At 45.7% G+C, this 19,432-nt stretch overlaps 1 protein-coding gene and 1 long non-coding RNA gene across 2 annotated transcripts in view; one reads left to right on the forward strand and one right to left on the reverse strand.

The window, feature by feature from the left end:
* The window catches only part of LOC110259137 (uncharacterized), a 248,083-nt gene extending 235,442 nt beyond the window's left edge, over window positions 1-12,641 (forward strand). The window contains exons 6-10 of the long non-coding RNA XR_014834948.1: window positions 5,026-5,066; window positions 8,827-9,024; window positions 9,124-9,294; window positions 9,672-9,900; window positions 10,187-12,641. This is a non-coding gene — a long non-coding RNA (uncharacterized LOC110259137). The remainder of the gene's footprint in view (window positions 1-5,025; window positions 5,067-8,826; window positions 9,025-9,123; window positions 9,295-9,671; window positions 9,901-10,186) is intronic.
* LOC110255319 (polyprenol dehydrogenase) overlaps window positions 8,465-19,432 on the reverse strand; it is a 339,610-nt gene continuing 328,642 nt past the window's right edge. Inside the window, exons 15-20 of the transcript XR_014834908.1 lie at window positions 18,700-19,151; window positions 16,785-16,851; window positions 11,036-14,300; window positions 9,831-10,069; window positions 9,100-9,258; window positions 8,465-8,966 (exon numbers count right to left, since the gene is read on the reverse strand). The gene's annotated coding sequence lies outside the window, so the exon portion shown is untranslated. The remainder of the gene's footprint in view (window positions 8,967-9,099; window positions 9,259-9,830; window positions 10,070-11,035; window positions 14,301-16,784; window positions 16,852-18,699; window positions 19,152-19,432) is intronic.

Below are 19,432 nucleotides of genomic sequence, written 5' to 3' on the forward strand. Positions count from 1 at the left end.
TAGTATTCCATTGTGTATATATATCACAACACCTTAATCCATTCCTCTGTCGATGGACATTTAGGTGGTTTCTGAGTCTTGGCTGTTGTGATTCACCATTTTTGAAGGTTCCACTGCATTTACAGTTCTGATAAAATATTGGCTCTGTCTCCTGTGCTGTACAACATTATATAAGCTTCAGGTGTACAATAAATTGATTCATAATGTTTAAAGATTTTATTCCACTTATAGGTAATTATAAAAGACTGGCTCTATTCCCTGTGCTGTACAATAGAGCCTTGTAGCTTATTTATTTTATACAGAGTAGTTTGTGCCTCTGACTCCCCTCCCCCTTCCCTCTGAAAACCACAGGTTTGCTCTGTGTCTGTGAGTCAGCATCTTCTTGTTCTATTCACTATTTTGTTGTATTATTTAGATTCTGCATAGAAGTGACAGTATATGGTATTTGTCTATTTCTGACTTTACTTAGTTGATAAACTTTAGTTGCGTCCATGTTGCTGCAAATTGCATGATTTCATTCTTTTTCATGGTTGAGTAATATTTCATCATTCATATATGTTTATATAAAATTTCACATCTTCTTTATCCATTCCTCTGTCAGTGGACACTTAGGTAGCTTCCGTGTCTTGGCTATTGTGAAGAGTGCTGCTATGAACATAGGGGTGCATGGATCTTTTTGAATGACTTCTTTGGGGGTTTCTTGGACATAAGCCCAGGAGTGGCTTGCTAGATCATGCAAGAGTTCTTTTCCATGGTGGCCACTCTGAAAGGTGTGAGGTGGTTCCTCCGTGTGGTTCTGCTTTGAAGGTCCCTGATGATGGATCAATGTTGAGCTTCCGTTCACATAGCTGAACTCACCTTGGCACTTGACCTCCAGCACCATCTGGAGGTCTGAACCACTTTTACTCCATTCTGATTTTTAAGTGTACTTTTTTATTTTTTTCCGTCTTTTCTCCTTTTAGGGCTGCACCAGCAGCGTATGGAGATTCCCAGGCTAAGGGTCTAATTGGAGCTGTTGCTGCCTACCTATGCCAGAGCCACAGCGATGCCAGATCTGAGCCTCATCTGTGACCTACACCACAGCTCATGGCAACGCCAGATCCTTAACCCACTGAGCGAGGCCAGGGATTGAACCCGCAACCTCATGCTTCCTAGTCGGATTCATTAACCACTGAGACACAACAGGAATTCCTTAAGTGTACTTTTGCTTCATGGCTAAAGCAGATGTACAACGCATGCTTGCCGGGCCACAGACTGTTTAGTTTAGCCTAAAGTTCAAATTAAATCATATATAAACCAGAATAACTTCCTCACACTTCAATATGTGAAAATTTGTTCCGTCGTTTTCCTGTTTTGCTTGCTAATCTTTTTTTCTCATTGTAGTTGATTTATAATGTTGCTAGTTTCCTATATGCAGTAAATTGATTTATACATATGCACACATCTTTTCAGCTTCTTTTCCCCTATAAGTTATTACAACATATCGAGTAGAGTTCCCTGTGCTATTAGTCGGTCCTTGTCGTTTATCCGCTTTCTCTGTCGTGGTTTATATCCGCGAGTCCCAAACTCCTCATTCATCCCTCTCCTGCCCTTTCTGCTTTGACAACCACCAGTCTGTTCTCTGTGTCTGAGTCTGTCTTGTGAATAAGTTCATTTGTGTCCTATTTTAGATTCCACATATAAGAGCTGTCATGTGGCATTTGTCTCTTTTCCTTTTTTTTTTTTTTTTTTAATTTTGGCCATGCCTATGGACGTTTCCAGGCCAGGGATCAGACTTCTGCCACAGCAGTGACCTGAGCTGCTGCAATGACAGTGCAGGACCCTGAACCTGCTGTGCCCCCAAGGAAGTCCTGTCTTTCACTGTCTAATTTCACTTAGTATGAGACTCTCCAGGTCCATCTGTGTTGCTGTGAATGCCCTTGTTTTTTTTCTTTTTTATGGCTGAGTAATATTCCATTATGTCTATGGACCACATCTTCTTGATCCATTCCTCTGTCAATGGATATTTAGGTTGTTTCCTGGTCTTGGCTGTTGTGAATAGTGCTGCTGTGACCACTGAGATGCATCTGGCTTTTTCAACTGAATATTTTGTTTTATTCAGATATATATCCAGGAGTGAAAGAGATTTTGGTAAACCATGAGTTTTTAAAAAGTCAGAATCATTTCAGGTTGACAGAAAGGTTATGAGGATAAGACAGAGAAACCCACAGGTCCCACACCCATTTCCCACATAACATCGTGAGCATGTGCGCTGGTCGCAGTTAAGGCCCCAATACTGATGCTCCCTCGTTCGCTACAATCTACCTGTTACGAAGATTTCCGTAGCAGTTCCCACTGTGGCTCAGTCGGTTAAGACTCTGACTAGCATCTATGAGGATGCAGGTTTGATCCCTGGCCTTGCTCAGTGGGTTAAGGGTCCAGCATTGTGGCAAGTGGCAGTGTAGTTGGCAGATGTGGCTCAGATCCAGTGTGGCTGTGGTGTAGCCGGCAGGTGCAGCTCCGATTTGACCTGTAGCCCAGGAACTCCCGACTCTTTCACTTTTATCTTCACTCATCCTTAGTCCCTTGATTTAGTTTTGCTAAAGGATAAAAGGGATGAAAGGATTAGGTGCCTTTGGTTTTCGAGTTTACTAAGACCCCATTCTTCTCAGGAGAAGCCGCCCTTTTAGGTGGACGTGGGGGGCGGCGAGTTTTGGTCCACGTGCTCAGTTGTAGGATCAGCCCCTGGACTGAGTCGTGTGCAGTTCCAGCTGCTTCTGCTCCACTGTTGCTCATTCTCTTCCTACAGCCCTGGCCACTGGCCACCACTGTTCTGCTTACTGATTTAATACCCCACTTTTTTTCTTTTTGGGGGGCTGTGCTCATGGCACATGGGAATTCTCGGGCCAGAGATCGAACCCACGCCATAACAGTGACCTGATCTGCTGCAATGACAATGCCAGAGCCTTAACCCACTGTGCCACCAGGGAACTTCTCCATAGCCCACTTTGAGAAAGTAGTTTTCCTTTTTCATTAGATTTCCCTATTTTTCTTAAAATATAACTCACTTTGAGATATTTACATTAACTATTTTAGTATTCACTGTCCTTTTTTTTAAAAAAAAAAAAAGTAGCACCCTGGGAAAAGAAGAAAAATGTATGCTTGAAATTGGAGTTTCCTGGGAGTTCCTGCTGTGGCTCAGCAGGTTCAGAAACTGACTGGTAGCCATGAGAATTGGGGATTCGCTCCCTGGTCCCACTGAGTAGGTTAAGCATCTGGTGTTACCGTGAGCTGTGGTGTAGGTACAGATTCAGCTTGAATCTGGCATTGCTGGGGCTGTGAGGTTGGCCGGCAGCTGTAGCTCCAATTCAACCCCCAGCCTGGGAACCTCCCTATGCTGCAGGTGCAACCGTAAAAAGAAACAGAGAAACCGAAATTTCCTGAAGATCTGGGTAACCCCCTGGAAATGTGTCACAAGCCCATGTGACAGCATTGCTAGTGTTAAGGTGGGACAAAGGGGAGACCGCCCCCCCCCCGCGTCATGCACAGAAATAAACTTTCCAGAGGCCGAATTTCAGGTGGCCCCGTAGGTGTGGTGTTTTGAGTGGGGAAGGGAACTTTCTCAGGGACACAGCAAGTTCAGAAAAGAGGTTTAACGGATGGAGCTACAGACTAAAAACGGTCCTTATTGAGTTATAGTTGCCGTACAATAGTCTATAAATTGCAGGTGTCTAATAACGTGGTTCACAATTTTTAAAGGTTAAATTCCATTTATAGTGACGGTAAAATACTGACTCCATTCCCTGTGCTGTACCATCTATCCTTGTAGCTTATACCCAATAGTTTGTACTCTTCATCCACTCCCACTCCCCCCTGGTCACCACTGGTTTGTTCTCTGTATGCTGCTTTTTCATTATATGCACTAGTTTATGTAGAATTTAGATTCTACATATTCATGATCTCATAGGCTACTTGTCTTTCTCTGTATGACTGACTTCACTTGGTAGGAGAATCTCTAGGTCCATCCATGTTGCTGCAAATGGCATTGGTTCATTCTTTTTGATGGCTGAGTAATATTCCACTGTATACATGTACTGCATCTTCTTAAGCCGTTCCTCTGTCATGGACATCTAGGTTGCTGCCACATCTTGGTTGTTGTAAATGGCACTGCTGTAAACTTAGGGGCGCATGTACTTTTTGAATTACATTATACAATATATTATACAGTCTTTGCAGCTTATTTATTTTATGCATAGTCGTTTGTACCTCTTTCTCCCCTCCCCCATCTTACTCCTTCCCTCTCCCCCCCGGAAACCACTACTTTGTTCTCTGTATGTTAGTCTGATGCTTTTTTTTTTATTATTCACTAGTTTGTTGTATAATTTGGATTCCACACATAAGTGATCTCATATGGTATTTGTCTTCCTCTGTCTGACTTCACTTAGGATGGGAATTTCTGGGTCTCCCCATGTTGCTGCAAGTGGCATGATTTCCTTCTTTTTATGTCGGAATCGTACTCCACTGTCTGTGGACCACATCTTCTTAATCCATTCCTCTGTCGATGGACATTTAGGTTGTTTCCCTGTCCTGACTGTTGTGAACAGTGCTGCAGTGAACACAGGGATGCATGGATCTTCTTTGAATTCTGCAATATATCCTCGTGGCTTATATATTTGTTGCAGACTTCTGTGTATGTCTTAATCCCCTTACCTGCTCCCTCTCGCCCTGGAAACCACTGTCTGTTCTCCGCAAGTCTGCTGCCTCTGTGTTGTGTTCACGAATGTGTTGCATTTTTTTTTTAGATCCCACAACTGAGTCAGGTCCTACAGTATTCGTCTTTCTGTATCTGACTGACTCCCCTTTGGGGGCAGCTACAGATTTTGGATCTTCCGTAAAGGTGACGGATTGCAGAATCCACTGGCTCAGTCAAGCGCATCCGGGAGACGCCAGGATCAGACCCCGGGGAGCAGCGTCATTCAGGGTTGGGGGAGGAACCGGATCGAGAGGCAGAGGGAGCGGGTTTACTTAAAAATTACCTTTTCACAGGCTTGTCAAGAGGCTACGGAGCCGCGGACATCGCGGGAGAGGTGGGTGGTTGGAGGAGAAACGGCCCTTTCGAGGCTGGGGACCAGCGGCAGGGGTGGGACGTGGGCGACGTCACGCGTGGAGAGGTGACGTGCAGGGGGCGGGGGCTCTGCCGTGTGAGGAGCGGGGCGATGGGGGCGCTTCTGTGCCCAGAGCCCCGGGGCGGGGACATGGGGCAAGTGGAGGGCGAGTTCCCTGTCCGCTTCAGAGGGGACAGGGGCCCGGGGCACCCTCAGCCCCGGTGGGAACTAAGCAGTAAGAACAGGCCTGCCTGGTCCTCCCCGCGGTCACGCAGTTCTCAGCACGCAGTTCAGGAAAGGGGTCCACGCCTCCCCTGACACTTTCAATCCCAGAAGCAAGGTAGACATACGGTAAATAATGATGTCTGTAGCATGTACAATGAGGATGTGATACTATGTACAATGACTGTGTAGAATAACTATGAGGTTATGTGGCGTATAGAATCGAGATCATGCAGAGCGAATGTGTAACTGAGATGACGCAGAACGTGCTGAGTATATGACAGATGATGCAGAATGAATATGTAACAGATGAGTATAGAATCATGCAGAGTGAGTACATCCAGGATGCGTGTATAATAGAGGTGACGCAGAACGAATGTGTGGACAACAGAAGAGAGATTGTGCAGACGGAATATTAGGATGTGAGGCAGAATCTGTAGACTGAGTAACAGATTGTGCAGAATGAATACAGAGATTATGTAACGTGAATACATAAGTTTGTCATACTGTAACTATGCTAGTATAGACAACAGGATGTGTTATGTAGTCATTTGTTTATATACACAGTATTTGTGACTGTTTGATTTTAACAGTATATATAATAATACTCAATGGGGAAAAACTGAAAGCCTTCTCACTCAAATCTGGAACAAGACAGGGATGCCCACTCTCACCACTGCTCTTCAACATAGTTCTGGGAGTCCTAGCCACAGCAATTAGACAAAAGAAATAAAAGGCATCCATATAGGAAGAGGAGAGATAAAACTGTCACTGTATGCAGATGACATGATACTATACATAGAAAACCCTATGGACTCAACCCAAAAACTACTTGAACTGATTAATACATTCAGCAAAGTAGCAGGATATAAGATTTACATTCAGAAGTCAGTTGCATTTTTGTATACCAGCAATGAAACATTAGAAAAGGAATACAAAAACACGATACGTTTTAAAATTGCACCTCACAAAATCAAATACCTCAGAATACACATGACCAAGGAGGTAAAGGACCTATATGCCGAGAACTATAAAACCTTAATCAAAGAAGATGTAAAGAAATGGAAAGATATTCCATGTTCCGGGATTGGGAAAATCAATATTGTAAAAATGGCCATACTACCCAAAGCAATCTACAGATTCAAGGCAATCCCTATCAGATTACCCATGACATTTTTCACAGAACTAGAACAAACAATCCATTTATATGGAACAAGAAAAGACCCAGAATTTCCAAAGCAATCCTGAGAAACAAAAACCAAGCAGGAGGCATAACTCTCCCAGACTTCAAGAAATACTACAAAGCCACAGTCATCAAAACAGTGTGGTATTGGTACCAAAACAGACTGACAGACCAATGGAACAGAATAGAGAACCCGGAAATAAACCCTGACACCTATGGTCCATTAATCTTTGACAAGGGAGGCAAGAACATCAAATGGGAAAAGGAAAGTCTATTCAGCAAGCATTGCTGGGAAACCTGGACAGCTGCATGCAAAGCAATGAAACTAGAACACACCCTCACACCATGCACAAAAATAAACTCCAAATGGCTGAAAGACTTAAATATACGACAGGACACCATCAAACTCCTAGAAGAAAACATAGGCAAAACACTCTCTGACATCAACCTCATGAATATTTTCTCAGGTCAGTCTCCCAAAGCAATGGAAATTCGAGCAAAAATAAACCCATGGGACCTCATCAAACTGAAAAGCTTTTGCACAGCAAAGGAAACCCAAAAGATAACAAAAAGACAACTTACAGAATGGGAGAAAATAGTTTCAAATGATGCAACAGACAAGGGCTTAATCTCTAGAATATATAAACAACTTATACAACCCAACAGCAAAAAAACCAATCAATCAATGGAAAAATGGGCAAAAGACCTGAATAGACATTTCTCCAAAGAAGATATACAGATGGCCAACAAACACATGAAAAAATACTCAACATCGCTGATTATAAGAGAAATGCAAATCAAAACTACCATGAGATACCACCTCACACCAGTCAGAATGGCCATCATTCATAAGTCCACAAAGAACCAGTGCTGGAGGGGCTGTGGAGAAAAGGGAACCCTCCTGCACTGTTGGTGGGAATGTAAACTGGTACAGCCACTATGGAGAACAGTTTGGAGATACCTTAGAAATCAATACATAGAACTTCCATAGGACCCCACAATCCCACTCTCGGGCATCTATCCGGACAAAGCTCTACTTAAAAGAGACACATGCACCCGCATGTTCATTGCAGCACTATTCACAATAGCCGGGACATGGAACCAACCCAAATGTCCATCGACAGAGGATTGGATTCGGAAGAGGTGGTATATATACACAATGGAATACTACTCAGCCATAAAAAAGAATGATGACATAATGCCATTTGCAGCAACGTGGATGGAACTAGAGAATCTCATCCTGAGTGAAATGAGCCAGAAAAACAAAGACAAATGCCATATGATATCACTTATAACTGGAATCTAAGATCCAGCACAAATGAACATCTCCTTAGAAAAGAAAATCATGGACTTGGAGAAGAGACTTGTGGCTGCCTGATGGGAGGGGGAGGGAGTGGGAGGGATCGGGAGCTTGGGCTTATCAGACACAACTTAGATTTACAAGGAGATCCTGCTGAATAGCATTGAGAACTATGTCTAGATACTCATGCTGTAACAGAACAAAGGGTGCGGGAAAAAATGTAATGTATACATGTAAGGATAACCTGACCCCCTTGCTGTACAGTGGGAAAATAAAAATATATTTAAAAAAAAAAAACAGTATATTAGTAACTTGTATATTAAATTGTGTATGACATTGGATACTTCACATACATAGTAGACTTTGTATTATATATTGCATGTTATATATACTATGTTACATATTTATACATTACATATTATATAATATGTAATATATATGCAATTAATATACTCTCATGTGCATATACAATTTACAATATACAATATATACTATATGCATTACAAGTTCAAAATTACATATGGTACATGTTATATATGTACCATAATTTACAATATATTGTCTCATAAATGGTATATATTTTCATATTAACATTTTATATTTATGACAGTTGTTAATAAGATAAACCCGAATATAGACATGTGCCTATACAACAGGATAGTGCAGACATGACTATTTTTTCAATTGTTAAATTTAGTATTTTTATTGTTTCCATTGTAGTAGATTTATAGTATTCTGTCCATTTCTACTGTACAGCAAAGTGACTCAATCATATATAATTTCTTTTTCTCACATTATCCTCCTCCATGGTCTATCCCAAGTGACTGGACATAGTTCCCTGTGCTGCACAGCAGGATCTCATTGCTTTTCTATTCCACAGGCAATAGTTTCCATCTGTTAACCCCAGACTCCCCGTCCATCCCACTCCCTCCCCCTCTGCAACCACAAGTCTGTTCTCCAAGTCCATAAGTTTCTTTCTTTTCTGGGCAAAGGCTCATGTTTACATTCCAGATTTCCTTAAGGCTGCCTCCTTTCAGGCTAAAGACGTTACAGACGAAGCACCTACCTTCCTGAAGCCTGTGACTCCCGACGGCGTCCCTGGAGGACGTCCCGGCGTGAAGGCTGGACGCTGTCCTGTACGGTGAATCAGATGACTCCTCTGCTCGACCCAGTCCATCTCCAAGGGGGAGCATGAACATCAGACATCATCACCACAGATCTCCAATACCGTTTGAGTTAAATGGATGCTATGGGGCCTCCCGCGTAGGAGGGTATGGAGAGAGACGGGAGCTGCTCAAATGGACACTCACCTTCCTCCTCCTCTCCGTCCCCAGGGGCTCCATCCACACGGCCTTTCCTGCTTCTCGAGGCTCCGTCCTGAGACCTGCCTGGGCACATCCACACTTGCGGAGCCAGAGGCAGCCTCAGGGTCTGAACGCTGGCACCTGTCTGTGGAGCAGTCGGGATTCCTCGGGGAAAAGAGAAACAGGTTCCGATTATTTTAGGTACCGATGTCCCTGCAGCCTGGGGTCCAGGTAACGGTCTCGGTAACTACCCGCTTCCCCATCTGCTGCTGAGACATCTGTCCCCCCCGAGAACCCCAGCCCAGGGCTAAGGAGACCTTACATCCTCGGGGACAGCCCCCTGCTGACCCTTCACTCTGGGTCCAGAAACAGTCCTGACGAATCCGCCCGTCACGTAGCCCCGGGGTGTTGGCGATTCTGTTCCAGTCTCTTCCTGTTCTAGAATTTATGAATCCACCATCGCTCAGTTAGCTGGACCCCCAGAGCCAGAATAACCACACTGGTTGTTTTTTTTTTGTTCCCCCTCTGGGGTCATCCCCCGCCTGTGTTCTGGGATCAAAGCTTTTTTTTCTTTTTAGGGCCGTGACTGCAGCATGTGGAAGTTCCCAGACTATAGGGGTTGAATCGGAGCTGCAGCTGCCAGTCTACACCGCAGCCATGTGGGATCCAAGCCACTTCTGTGACCTACACCACAGCTCACAGCAGAGGCAGATCCTTAACCCAGGGAGTCCCCATACCTCTCATGAGAAGATCTCCTGAGCAGTTCCCTGAGGCCGACGGAAAGGGGAACTGCCTGGGCGGACACCGGTGAGTCCCTGAGTCACAAAGGGCTGTCAGCACCACCCTGAGGTCCTCCAGGGGCCTTGCTTCCAGCATTGGAGTCCCTTGATTCCTCCCAGAAAATATTAGAGAGTCCATCTCGGATGGTTCCATTCCTGGACCTCCTCCCAGAGGTTACAGACTGTGAGTCTAGACCCTAGAACAGAAGGATGACATTGGACAGGTTCATTATTTTGCCATTAACTCATATGTCCTTGAGTTGCACGGGACCGGGCTGGGCTGAGCTGGCTTTTAAGTGTTGGCTGTCTATCAGGTCTCGCTGGGAAACTGATGGTTGGTTCCGACGTGGCAGCGGCTTTGAGAGTTTTTAGAGATTCCCCGAGAGAAATCACTCTCTGCCATCAAATGACCACAGCAGAATGACCGCAGTGCTCACAGCGCTAAGACTTCCCGCGAAGCCGTCTGCTCTGCTCCTGGGACGTCAGGTCATAGGAGCTGGAAGGACCTCGCCGTCTCGGTGACAGTGACTACAATTGGGATTAACTTTCGGAGCAGATGCTCGATGGCTGTCTGCTTCCCACCTCTGTCACTGACGACTTACTTTCCAGGCAACCTCCCACCCTGGGTGCACGTGCCCACTGCCCGGCACAGATGCACACATGCAGACACAGACTTGTACAGAGATGACACATACACACCTGTACACACACACTCACATAGACACACTTGTAGACACATGCATACACAAAACATACAACATGGGCAGACGTGCACAGACATGCAGAAATAGATACACACACATGCACAAAGACTCAGATACATAACACACAAGACCACACCCTCACACGGACACCCCTGTGCACAGAGTTCTCTAGAATCCAAAAACCACTCTCCTGCCTTCTCTTTAACCAAGTTCAAAAACTACAGATTTATGGCCTTTCATTTTTCTGAATTGAAAATACAACCAACAGTTCCCAGGTTCAGATGCATGTTTCTAGGCGTCTCAGCACTGTTGGATGTATGTATATTACATATGCTCGGCTGTCCCCACTTACACACGGACATTCTAGAGGCGCTTGGGGTAGATGAATACATGTATACACACACACACACTGGGGTAGATGGACGACCAGATCAATAGATACCAGTTGCTATAACTCACAGTATGAGTCCGCTCAGCTGCCAAAAGCAGATACCCCAGACGGGGCGGCTTCAACAAGAGGCATTTCTCCCTCCTGGTACTGGAGGCTGGCATCTGAAGTCCCCTGGCAAGGCGAGGCCACTGCCTGGACGTTCGCAAGTGCTCTGGCGGTTCTTACCGCGAGCCAGCCGGCTGGCTGGAGGAGACCTGCAGGTGACCACAGAGGATGTCCAGGGGCATGAGAGGAGAAGGAGAGCTGCCAGCATCGTCTGTACCTCCCTGCTCTGCAGAGATGCAGGAAGCAGTTCAGCTTCGGGCTGCTCTGGAGGACAGGCAGGAGGGCGGGTCCCAAAACCTTCGGACTCAGATGGTCCCTGCTAGCCAGCTCCAAACTCTGTTCCTGCAAATTCAGCCTCAGTGCATCTGAGTCCACACACGTGTTCCAGAACCGGGGTGCTGGATGTTGGGGCACGGGGAGGTGGGGGTGCAACCTGACCTCTGACACTGCAACACCCCCAGCAGGCAGCTTCTCATGGGGCTCCAGCCAGGTGGACCGGTTGGGCAGGGGTGGGCATGCTCCCCTTTGGAAGGGAACCCAAAGCACCTTAAGTCCTGCCCTCACAGAGTTCGCAGGCTCCTAGGGACGCTCGTGAAAAGCGGTTCGTGGAAAAGTAGATCTTTCTCCCTGAGCTTTCGGCTTCTGCTCATCTGTCCGGTCATCAGAGCTTCCCAAGGAGTTACCTTTTCTGCGGTGTCCGCTCCCTCGCAGCCCTGGATCCCGCAGCCTCTCGTGGTCCCTCTAAAGAAGTACCACAGACCGGGCAGCTTCAAAGGAAGATGTGCTGTCTTCGTGTTTTAAAGGCCAAAGCGCTCAAGTCAGGCTGCCCGCAGGGCTGGTTCCTCCTGGAGCAGCTCCAGCGGAGAATCTGCGGCCTCTCCCAGCTTCTGGAGGCGGCAGCAGTCCTGAGCGTGCGGTCCCTCCTCCATCCCCAGAGCCTAAAGCCCAGCATCTCGCGATCAAACGGTCCTCTGCCTCTTATGGGAACCTCTGTGATGACGCTGGACCACCTGGAAAATCCCGGCCATCTCCCCAGCCAAGGTCCTTCATGTGGCCACAGCTGCCAAGTCCCCTCTGCTGTGGACGTCACAGAGTCGCAAGGTCTGGGGGTCAGGGTGTGGACGTCCTTGGGGACAGGGCTCTGTCCCCCCACACACACTGAGCTCCTTCACTTCTAATGCTGTCTTGCTGTATCTTTAAACAACAGCCCAGAAATAAACGCACACACCCATGGCCCCTTAATCTTCCACAAAGGAGGCAAGAACATCAAAGGGGCAAAAGACAGTCTCTTCCCAACCAGGGTTGGGAAACCTGGACAGCTACACGTAAATCAATGAAACCAGAACACACCCTCACACCATGCACAAAAATAATTGCAAAACGGGTTAAAGACACTATGCCATATATCTCTGAGATCCCAGGCACAACATTTTCTGATGTAAATCATACCATGTGTTTTCTTAGGTCAGTCTCCCAAGGTAATGGAAATAAAAGCAAACATAAACCAATGGGACCCAATCAAACTGACAGGCTTTTGCACAGCGAAGGAAACCGACAACAAAACAAAAAGACAACCTATGGTTTGGGAGAAAAGAGTTGTGAACAACGAGGCTGACATGGGATTAACCTCCAAAATAGACCAATAGCTCCTGCAGCTCAATATTCCAAACAACCCAATCAAAAAACGGGCCAAAGACCTAAGCAGACATTTCTCCAGAAACGTACAGATGGCCAACAGGCACACAAAAAGATGCTCAACATCCCTGATTATCAGAGAAATGCAAATCCAAACAGCAATAAGGTACCCCCTTCCACCTGTCAGAATAGCCATCATTAAGCTATAACAAATGCTGGAGAGGGTGTGGAGAAAAGGGGGCCTCCCCCACCCTGTTGGGATGTAAATTGGTACAACCACTATGGAGAACAGTATGGAGGTTTCTCGAAAAGCTAAACAGAGTTGCCATATGATCCAGCAATCCCACTCCTGGGCATATACCCAGAAAAAACGACCATTCAAAAAATACATGCACCCCAGTGTTCACAGCAGCACTAGTCACTACAGCCAAGACCTGGCAACAACCTGAATGTCTATTGACAGAGGAATGCATGTGGAAGCTGTGGCACATGTACACAATGGAATACTAAGCCATAAAAAAGGAATGAAATCATGCCATGTGCAGCAACGTGGATGGACCTAGAGATTCTCATACTAAGTGAAAGACATGACATCACTTATATGTAGAATCTAAAATATGACGAACTAACAGTCACAGAAAAACAGACCTATGGTCTCCAAAGGGGGAAGGAAGGGATGAATTAGGAGTTTGAGATTAGTAAACTACTGTACATAAAAAAGATAACCAACAAGAGCCTACAGTACAGCACCTGGAGCTGTATTCAATATCTTGTCATCACCCATAATGGAAAAGAATCAGAAAAAAGAATATATATACACACACAGTATCTTATAATAACCTTTAAGGCATCAGATTCTTTTCCATTACAGGTGATCACAAGATACTGAATCTGTGTGTGCATGTATATATATGTGTTTATCACTTTGCTGTACACCAGAAACTAGCACAACACTGCAGATCAACTATTTCAATTAAGTGATTAAGAGATGCCTACCGGAAGCTGAGTGGATTGCAGAGTATGGACATCAGCAGGTTCCCGTTTTCCAAGTTGGAGGAGGACACTGGGCCGGGAGCTGTCCTCCTCCCACGCCCTCCCCTCCCTGAGACTGCGCAGCACCGCGCTCCCCACGGGCCGCCTGGCGGACACGGGTGAGACGCCCCGTGGGAAGGGAGCGATCCAACGGGGTGGAGGCGAGGGCAGGGCCACCCCAGCCCCTCCAGCCAGGCCCTGGGCTGCTGTTGCAACCCCGCTTCCTGCCCTGGCCCTTCAGACCCTGCGGGTGAGCAGCGCCGGCCGCGGGGAGCCTCGGCGCGTGTCCCTGGGGGCCGGGGGGCCGCAGCCTTGACCGGGATGGATGTGACCTGTCCGGGCTCCTTGCGGCTCCCCGCCAGGTGCCTTCCTGCTGGGCTCCATCCCTTCCAGCAGAAGGAGCATCTTCTCGCAGTGGACAGGGGCTGGCAGAGCAGGAGGCGCTTAACTGGTCATGTGCCCGGCGGGAGGCTGAGGCTGGAGGACCGGCTGTCCGGGCTCTTCCTCCGCACAGGCTCCGAGGCGCCGGTCCGTGTTCACCCCAACCTGCGCCCCGCTCTCCTAAAAATGACAGACAGGAAAACGTCAGTAATGGTTTTAAAATTATTTAAAAATATTTTAAATTATTAAATATTTAAAATTAAACTTATTTTAAAATATTTAAATTTAATGGTTTAAAAGGATAAAATACAAACATCAACATGATTTTTAAATGAGAATAATTCAGAAATTACAAAGATGGCAACAAGATGATAAAATTGATAAACAAGGATTTAAAAGGATAAATGATTAAAAATGGTTAAAAATGATAAAAATGATTATAAATAATAAAAGTGACAGTAAAATGATTTTTAAATAATGATTTTAAATGACTAACATGGGCGTTCCCATCATGACACAGTGGAAACGAATCCAATTAGGAACCAGGAGGTTGTGGGTTCGATCCCTGGCCTTGCTCAGTCGGTTAAGGATCTGGTGTTGCGGTGGCTGTGGTGTAGGCTGGCAGCTACAGCTCCGAATGGACCCCGAGCCTGGGAACCTCCATATGCCCTGGGTGCGGCCCTAAAAAGAAAAAAGACAAAAATAAATGACATGATTAAAAAGGATAAAAATGGAAGAAATGTTAAAATGATTTTTAAAGATAGTGATTTAAAGTGAGAAAAATGATTTAAAATGAGAAAAGTGATACATGATTATAAAAATGATTAAAAATGACAGTAAAATGATTTTTAAATGATTTAAAATGAGAAAATTAAAAATTATAAAAATGAGACAATATTTAATGACAAAAATAAAAATCACAAAATGATGCAAAAATGTTTTAAAATTATAAACTGATATAAAATGATGAAAGTGAGAAAAATGATTAAAAGTGTGAAATGATTCAAACTGACAACATGATTTTTAAATGATAAACTGATTTAAAATGACAAAAGAGAAAATGATTAAAAGTGATAAAAATGGAAAAGATGTCAAAATGACTTAAATGATAAACAATGATTTCAAATGAGGAAAATGACAGTAAAATGACTTAAATGATTATTTAAAATGATAAAAATGATTAAAAATAAAAATGGTAAAATGATTTTTAAATAACTTAAAATGAGAAAAGTGATTAAAAATGATAAAAATGACAGATGTTAAAATATTTAAATGATGTCTTAAAATGATAAAAATGATTAAAAACAAAAGATGCTAAAATGATAATGATTTAAAATACCAAAAGTGAGAAAAATTAAAAATGATTTAAAATGCCTAAAACTGACGGACAATAACATGATTTTTAAATGATAACCAGTGATTTCAAAGGACAAAAAGGATGAAAAGGATGAAAAGTGACAAAAACGACAGAAAAATGGTGGGTAGGATGGGTTTTTAAAGGATTAAGTCACATGTTACATCCTGACTTCAGGTTGGTGTTGACAGGTGGCATTTACATAAGAATGAAGCAACTGCAGAGAAAACCCCACAGGAAGCGCACCCCTCCCCCAAATCCAGGCTAACAGGCTAATTCCAGTGGTGTCTACACACCTTAAGAACTGAGAAGGGTCAGGACCAGGCTAATTCCCTCCCAGGGGACCGTGAACCCCTTCCTTAAAAAAGCTGACTTTTCTCAGGTGCTGAGTGGGCAGAGGGGCGTGTGTCCCCTTCGTGTGCTCCTCTGGGGTCACCACCTCCAGAGGGTTTTCTCCTCCCAGGAGCTCTGGGGACGGTCTAGACCAGGCTTCTGGGGAAGCTGACCCTGAGGTGTGAATGCCGGGTACCAGGGTCATCAGGAAAGAGGAGGGGGGCGCAGGGTCTGACTCAGGCCAGCAGCACCTCCTTTGCTCAGACCCAGGGGCGCCTCCCTCCCCAGAGGCAGGGGGGGTTTAGGCCAAGACACCAAGACCAGGGCTTATTAGGGGCACAGCACAGTCACCCGGACCTTCCAGAAATGCAGAGCTCTGGAACCTTGGGGGTGGGGGCTCTGCCTCTTGCAGGTGGGTCCGCCTTGCTGGTCAAGGTCCTGATGACTTTTTTAATGTGCACAATTTAGAAGATGAGGGTTCAGTTTGGGGGCAAAATGAGGACTGGAGCCCTGGAGGCAGCATCTCAGGAGCTCTGAGAAGCCCCTGCTAAGAGGCAGGGGGAGGGCAGTGTGTCTGTGATCTCAGGGAAGGGGGAGGGCCCTGCCACCCAGCACACATTGCGGGGAAGGTCCCTGCTGGTCCCGGGGAGCAGACGTCACCATGAAGGATGAGAGTGCCATCCTAACACCAACAGAGGAGAGGCAAGACGTGGGCTTGTCGACTGAAAAAAAATCCACAACCTGAGAGTTAAGTTTTCTTTGGGGTGAAATTAGGACTGAAGTCCTGGAGACAGCATCTCAGGCAGCCTGAAAAACTGCTTGCAGGCAGTGAGGGGGAGCTGGGTAATAGAGGAGGGTTTGCAACAAGGGGCAGGGAGCAGGACAAAAAGAGGCCTGGGCTCCCCGAAATCCTTCCTTTGACAGGCACCTCCACTCTCAGGGCAGGATCCTGAGTGTGCACAGCCTGCAGGACTCACCTGCTCTCACCCCTGGAGGTGACTGATTCCCAGATGACCCGGACATTCTTCATCCTTAGCTACAGACCTGCGGAAATACCACCCAGGGAGGAAAAGGGGGAACAGCAGGATGTGATCAAGCGGAGGGGGAGGGGCCTGCAGCACACACACATTCTACAGAAGTTTGTGGCTGATCTCCTGAAGGTCACTGCCAGTCCCAAGGAGCAGACATCACCATGAAGGATTTCAGGGTTTTTCCAGATAGGAGATGCAAGAATGGGGCACATAAAATCATCTCCTAATAATATCTGAGTCTCTGAAGGCCTGTTCTTCCACTTTTCCTAGAGCTCGGATTCCCCACTCCTGGTCCCACCTGGAGCTCTGCTCAGGGGGAGCTACAGGTCTGCAGCTGCAGTGGCTCCTGTTTTACTCCATGTAAGAGGCTGACGGCAGGTGCCAAACTTCAGCTCACAGGGCTCCCCCGGGGGCATAAATTCGACCAGAGCTCTGAGAGGCAGTTCATGACCATTTCGTCCCCAAGGTGCTAGGAATGCGCACTCCCACGTCTGGCAACGATTTCACAGACAGGCTTTTAGTGGACTAGGCGTTATTAACAGTAGCTCAAAGTCTCTGAAACGTCTGTCTTCCTAGTCTGTTATGGTCCAGGAAAATACTCCCTCTTGTTGCATCTTCCCATAGCCAGGGTTACTCTCTCACCGTGGTTGGTCTGGTAAGAAGAACTGTTTCAAATCTCCCAGGCATCATTACTTTGTTGGAGGCTCAGTTACACATTTAACAATACAAGAAACCATCACCTTGTAAAACAGGCAAAATACAATGTAGCTGATGCCATTAAACTGTACGTAAATCCTTAAGCCGAGCAAATCTCACAGCAAACCAGTTCCTAAAGATGGCATCAAGACTAGGAAGTGGGCCCCTCAAAGCAGCATAGAGACCTCAGAATTTGGTACCCCAATCGTCTGTTTACTATCACTTAAATCTGTTGGTACATTTTGTGAAGGCTTCCATATGACTGATACACATTCTAATCCTATTCAAAGTACAAAAATGGCTGGGAGATTATCATACTAGCTGAATGCACCTCTCTCGACCCATTAGGCTTGCATCAGTGATGGACTGGTTGGTGTCATCTTTTGATTATTACGAATGTGGACTTAAGTCCTAGGGAATCCTAGAGTACATCTTCCTCTCCATCCTGCTGGAACCCCAAAGCCGTAGATGGGTACCACGAATCCACTGAGTTCCACTAGGTGCCAGCCAGTGACTCTCTGGTCGCCGGACCCAGTCTGTTCCATACCAGCCACTGTTTAGTTTATAAAGGGAATAATACATAGGCTTTGTTTGTAAGGCACCCAGCCATATTTCCTAATGTTAGGAGGTTATGCTGATCACGTTTAGTGTAATTTAATGATTCCCAACATAGGGGACTTTAAACTGAAACAGCCATAGCCTAGTGCTAACTATATAAGTCCATCCCATAATTGTGGGAAGGTCCCTTTTAATAAGCAGGAGTTACAGGTTTTGATGGAGACTCAGCTCATTCTACTGCGTTTGAGTGACCCCGAAGGAAAATTCCTATTTATGTTCAGAGTCAGAGCAGGTGAACATTAGTTGGCCAAGTGAGAAAAATCTCATCCAGTAGTATCAATCGTGGCCTGTACAGGACGGAACTCTTTCTTCTAAAATAACTTCCTAAGGGCCATCCCATCGGAACCCTGCAGGGGAGAAGCCCACCCAGGTAACCCGGAAGTCCTGAACACAGGTCACTGGTCACACACCCAACACGTGCACTGATTTTTAAAATGACCACAGGATCATTCTTCTGAGGGAAGAACACTGGATCCATGTGGAAACGTCTAAGGAGTCACTGCATCACGAAAGGCATCAGGTCCAGCATCTGGGGTCAGCTGTCTACCTCCGAGGTTGGCGTCTTCTCATCCCTGTGTGTCTTCTCCTCCATGTGAATATTGTTTTAAGATGATTTTGAGGTCCAGGAGTCCAGTCCAGTCCAGGGGTGACTTTGAGGTCCAGCAGTCCAGTCCAGGGCAGGGGCCTTTGTCGTAAGGGGGGAAACAGGAATCCAAGAGTCCATTCCCTTTATTTTGCTTGCTGCCCATGAGGTCGTTCCGTGTACCTGGTGAGGGCCTTCCTTTCGGCTTGGAAATAATCCTTGATTTTCCAGTCCTTTCAGTTTGCATGGTCCCCTTGTCGCAGATTCCAGGGCGTCTGATCTTCATCCAAGAACAGGTCACTGAGACACACTTTAGAAACAAGCTTCAGAATGTTCCTTCAGAAGCTCAGTTCAGCTTTGCAGCGATAGAACAGACAGCAAAGAACAATCTAGGAAGTAAGTCTTCGTCATACCGGCTGCAATGAAAAGAATTCGATGAACAGATTTAGCACATGTCCATTGAAACATCTCTTTCTCTCTAAAATTACTCTTGTTTTTATCAAATATAGCCAAACCAAGACTGATTCATCTGCCGATCAAGTCTGGTGTCAACAACCTCGGCCGGATGATTTATTTATGGAAATATAATTGATCATACAGGGTTTTCAAAAAATTGGCTTTGCTAGAACTTTTACAAGGAATCTCAGGCTAAGGGATTACAAGGCAGCTCAGGGCTAGGAACATCACGCCTAGGGCT

Source organism: Sus scrofa, chromosome X (genome assembly GCF_054392235.1).
Source record: "Sus scrofa isolate SSC_HxYL_T2T_F1_AM1 chromosome X, Sscrofa_HxYL_maternal_Yorkshire_Landrace_v2.0, whole genome shotgun sequence".
In the NCBI taxonomy this organism is placed as follows: Eukaryota; Metazoa; Chordata; class Mammalia; order Artiodactyla; family Suidae; genus Sus; species Sus scrofa.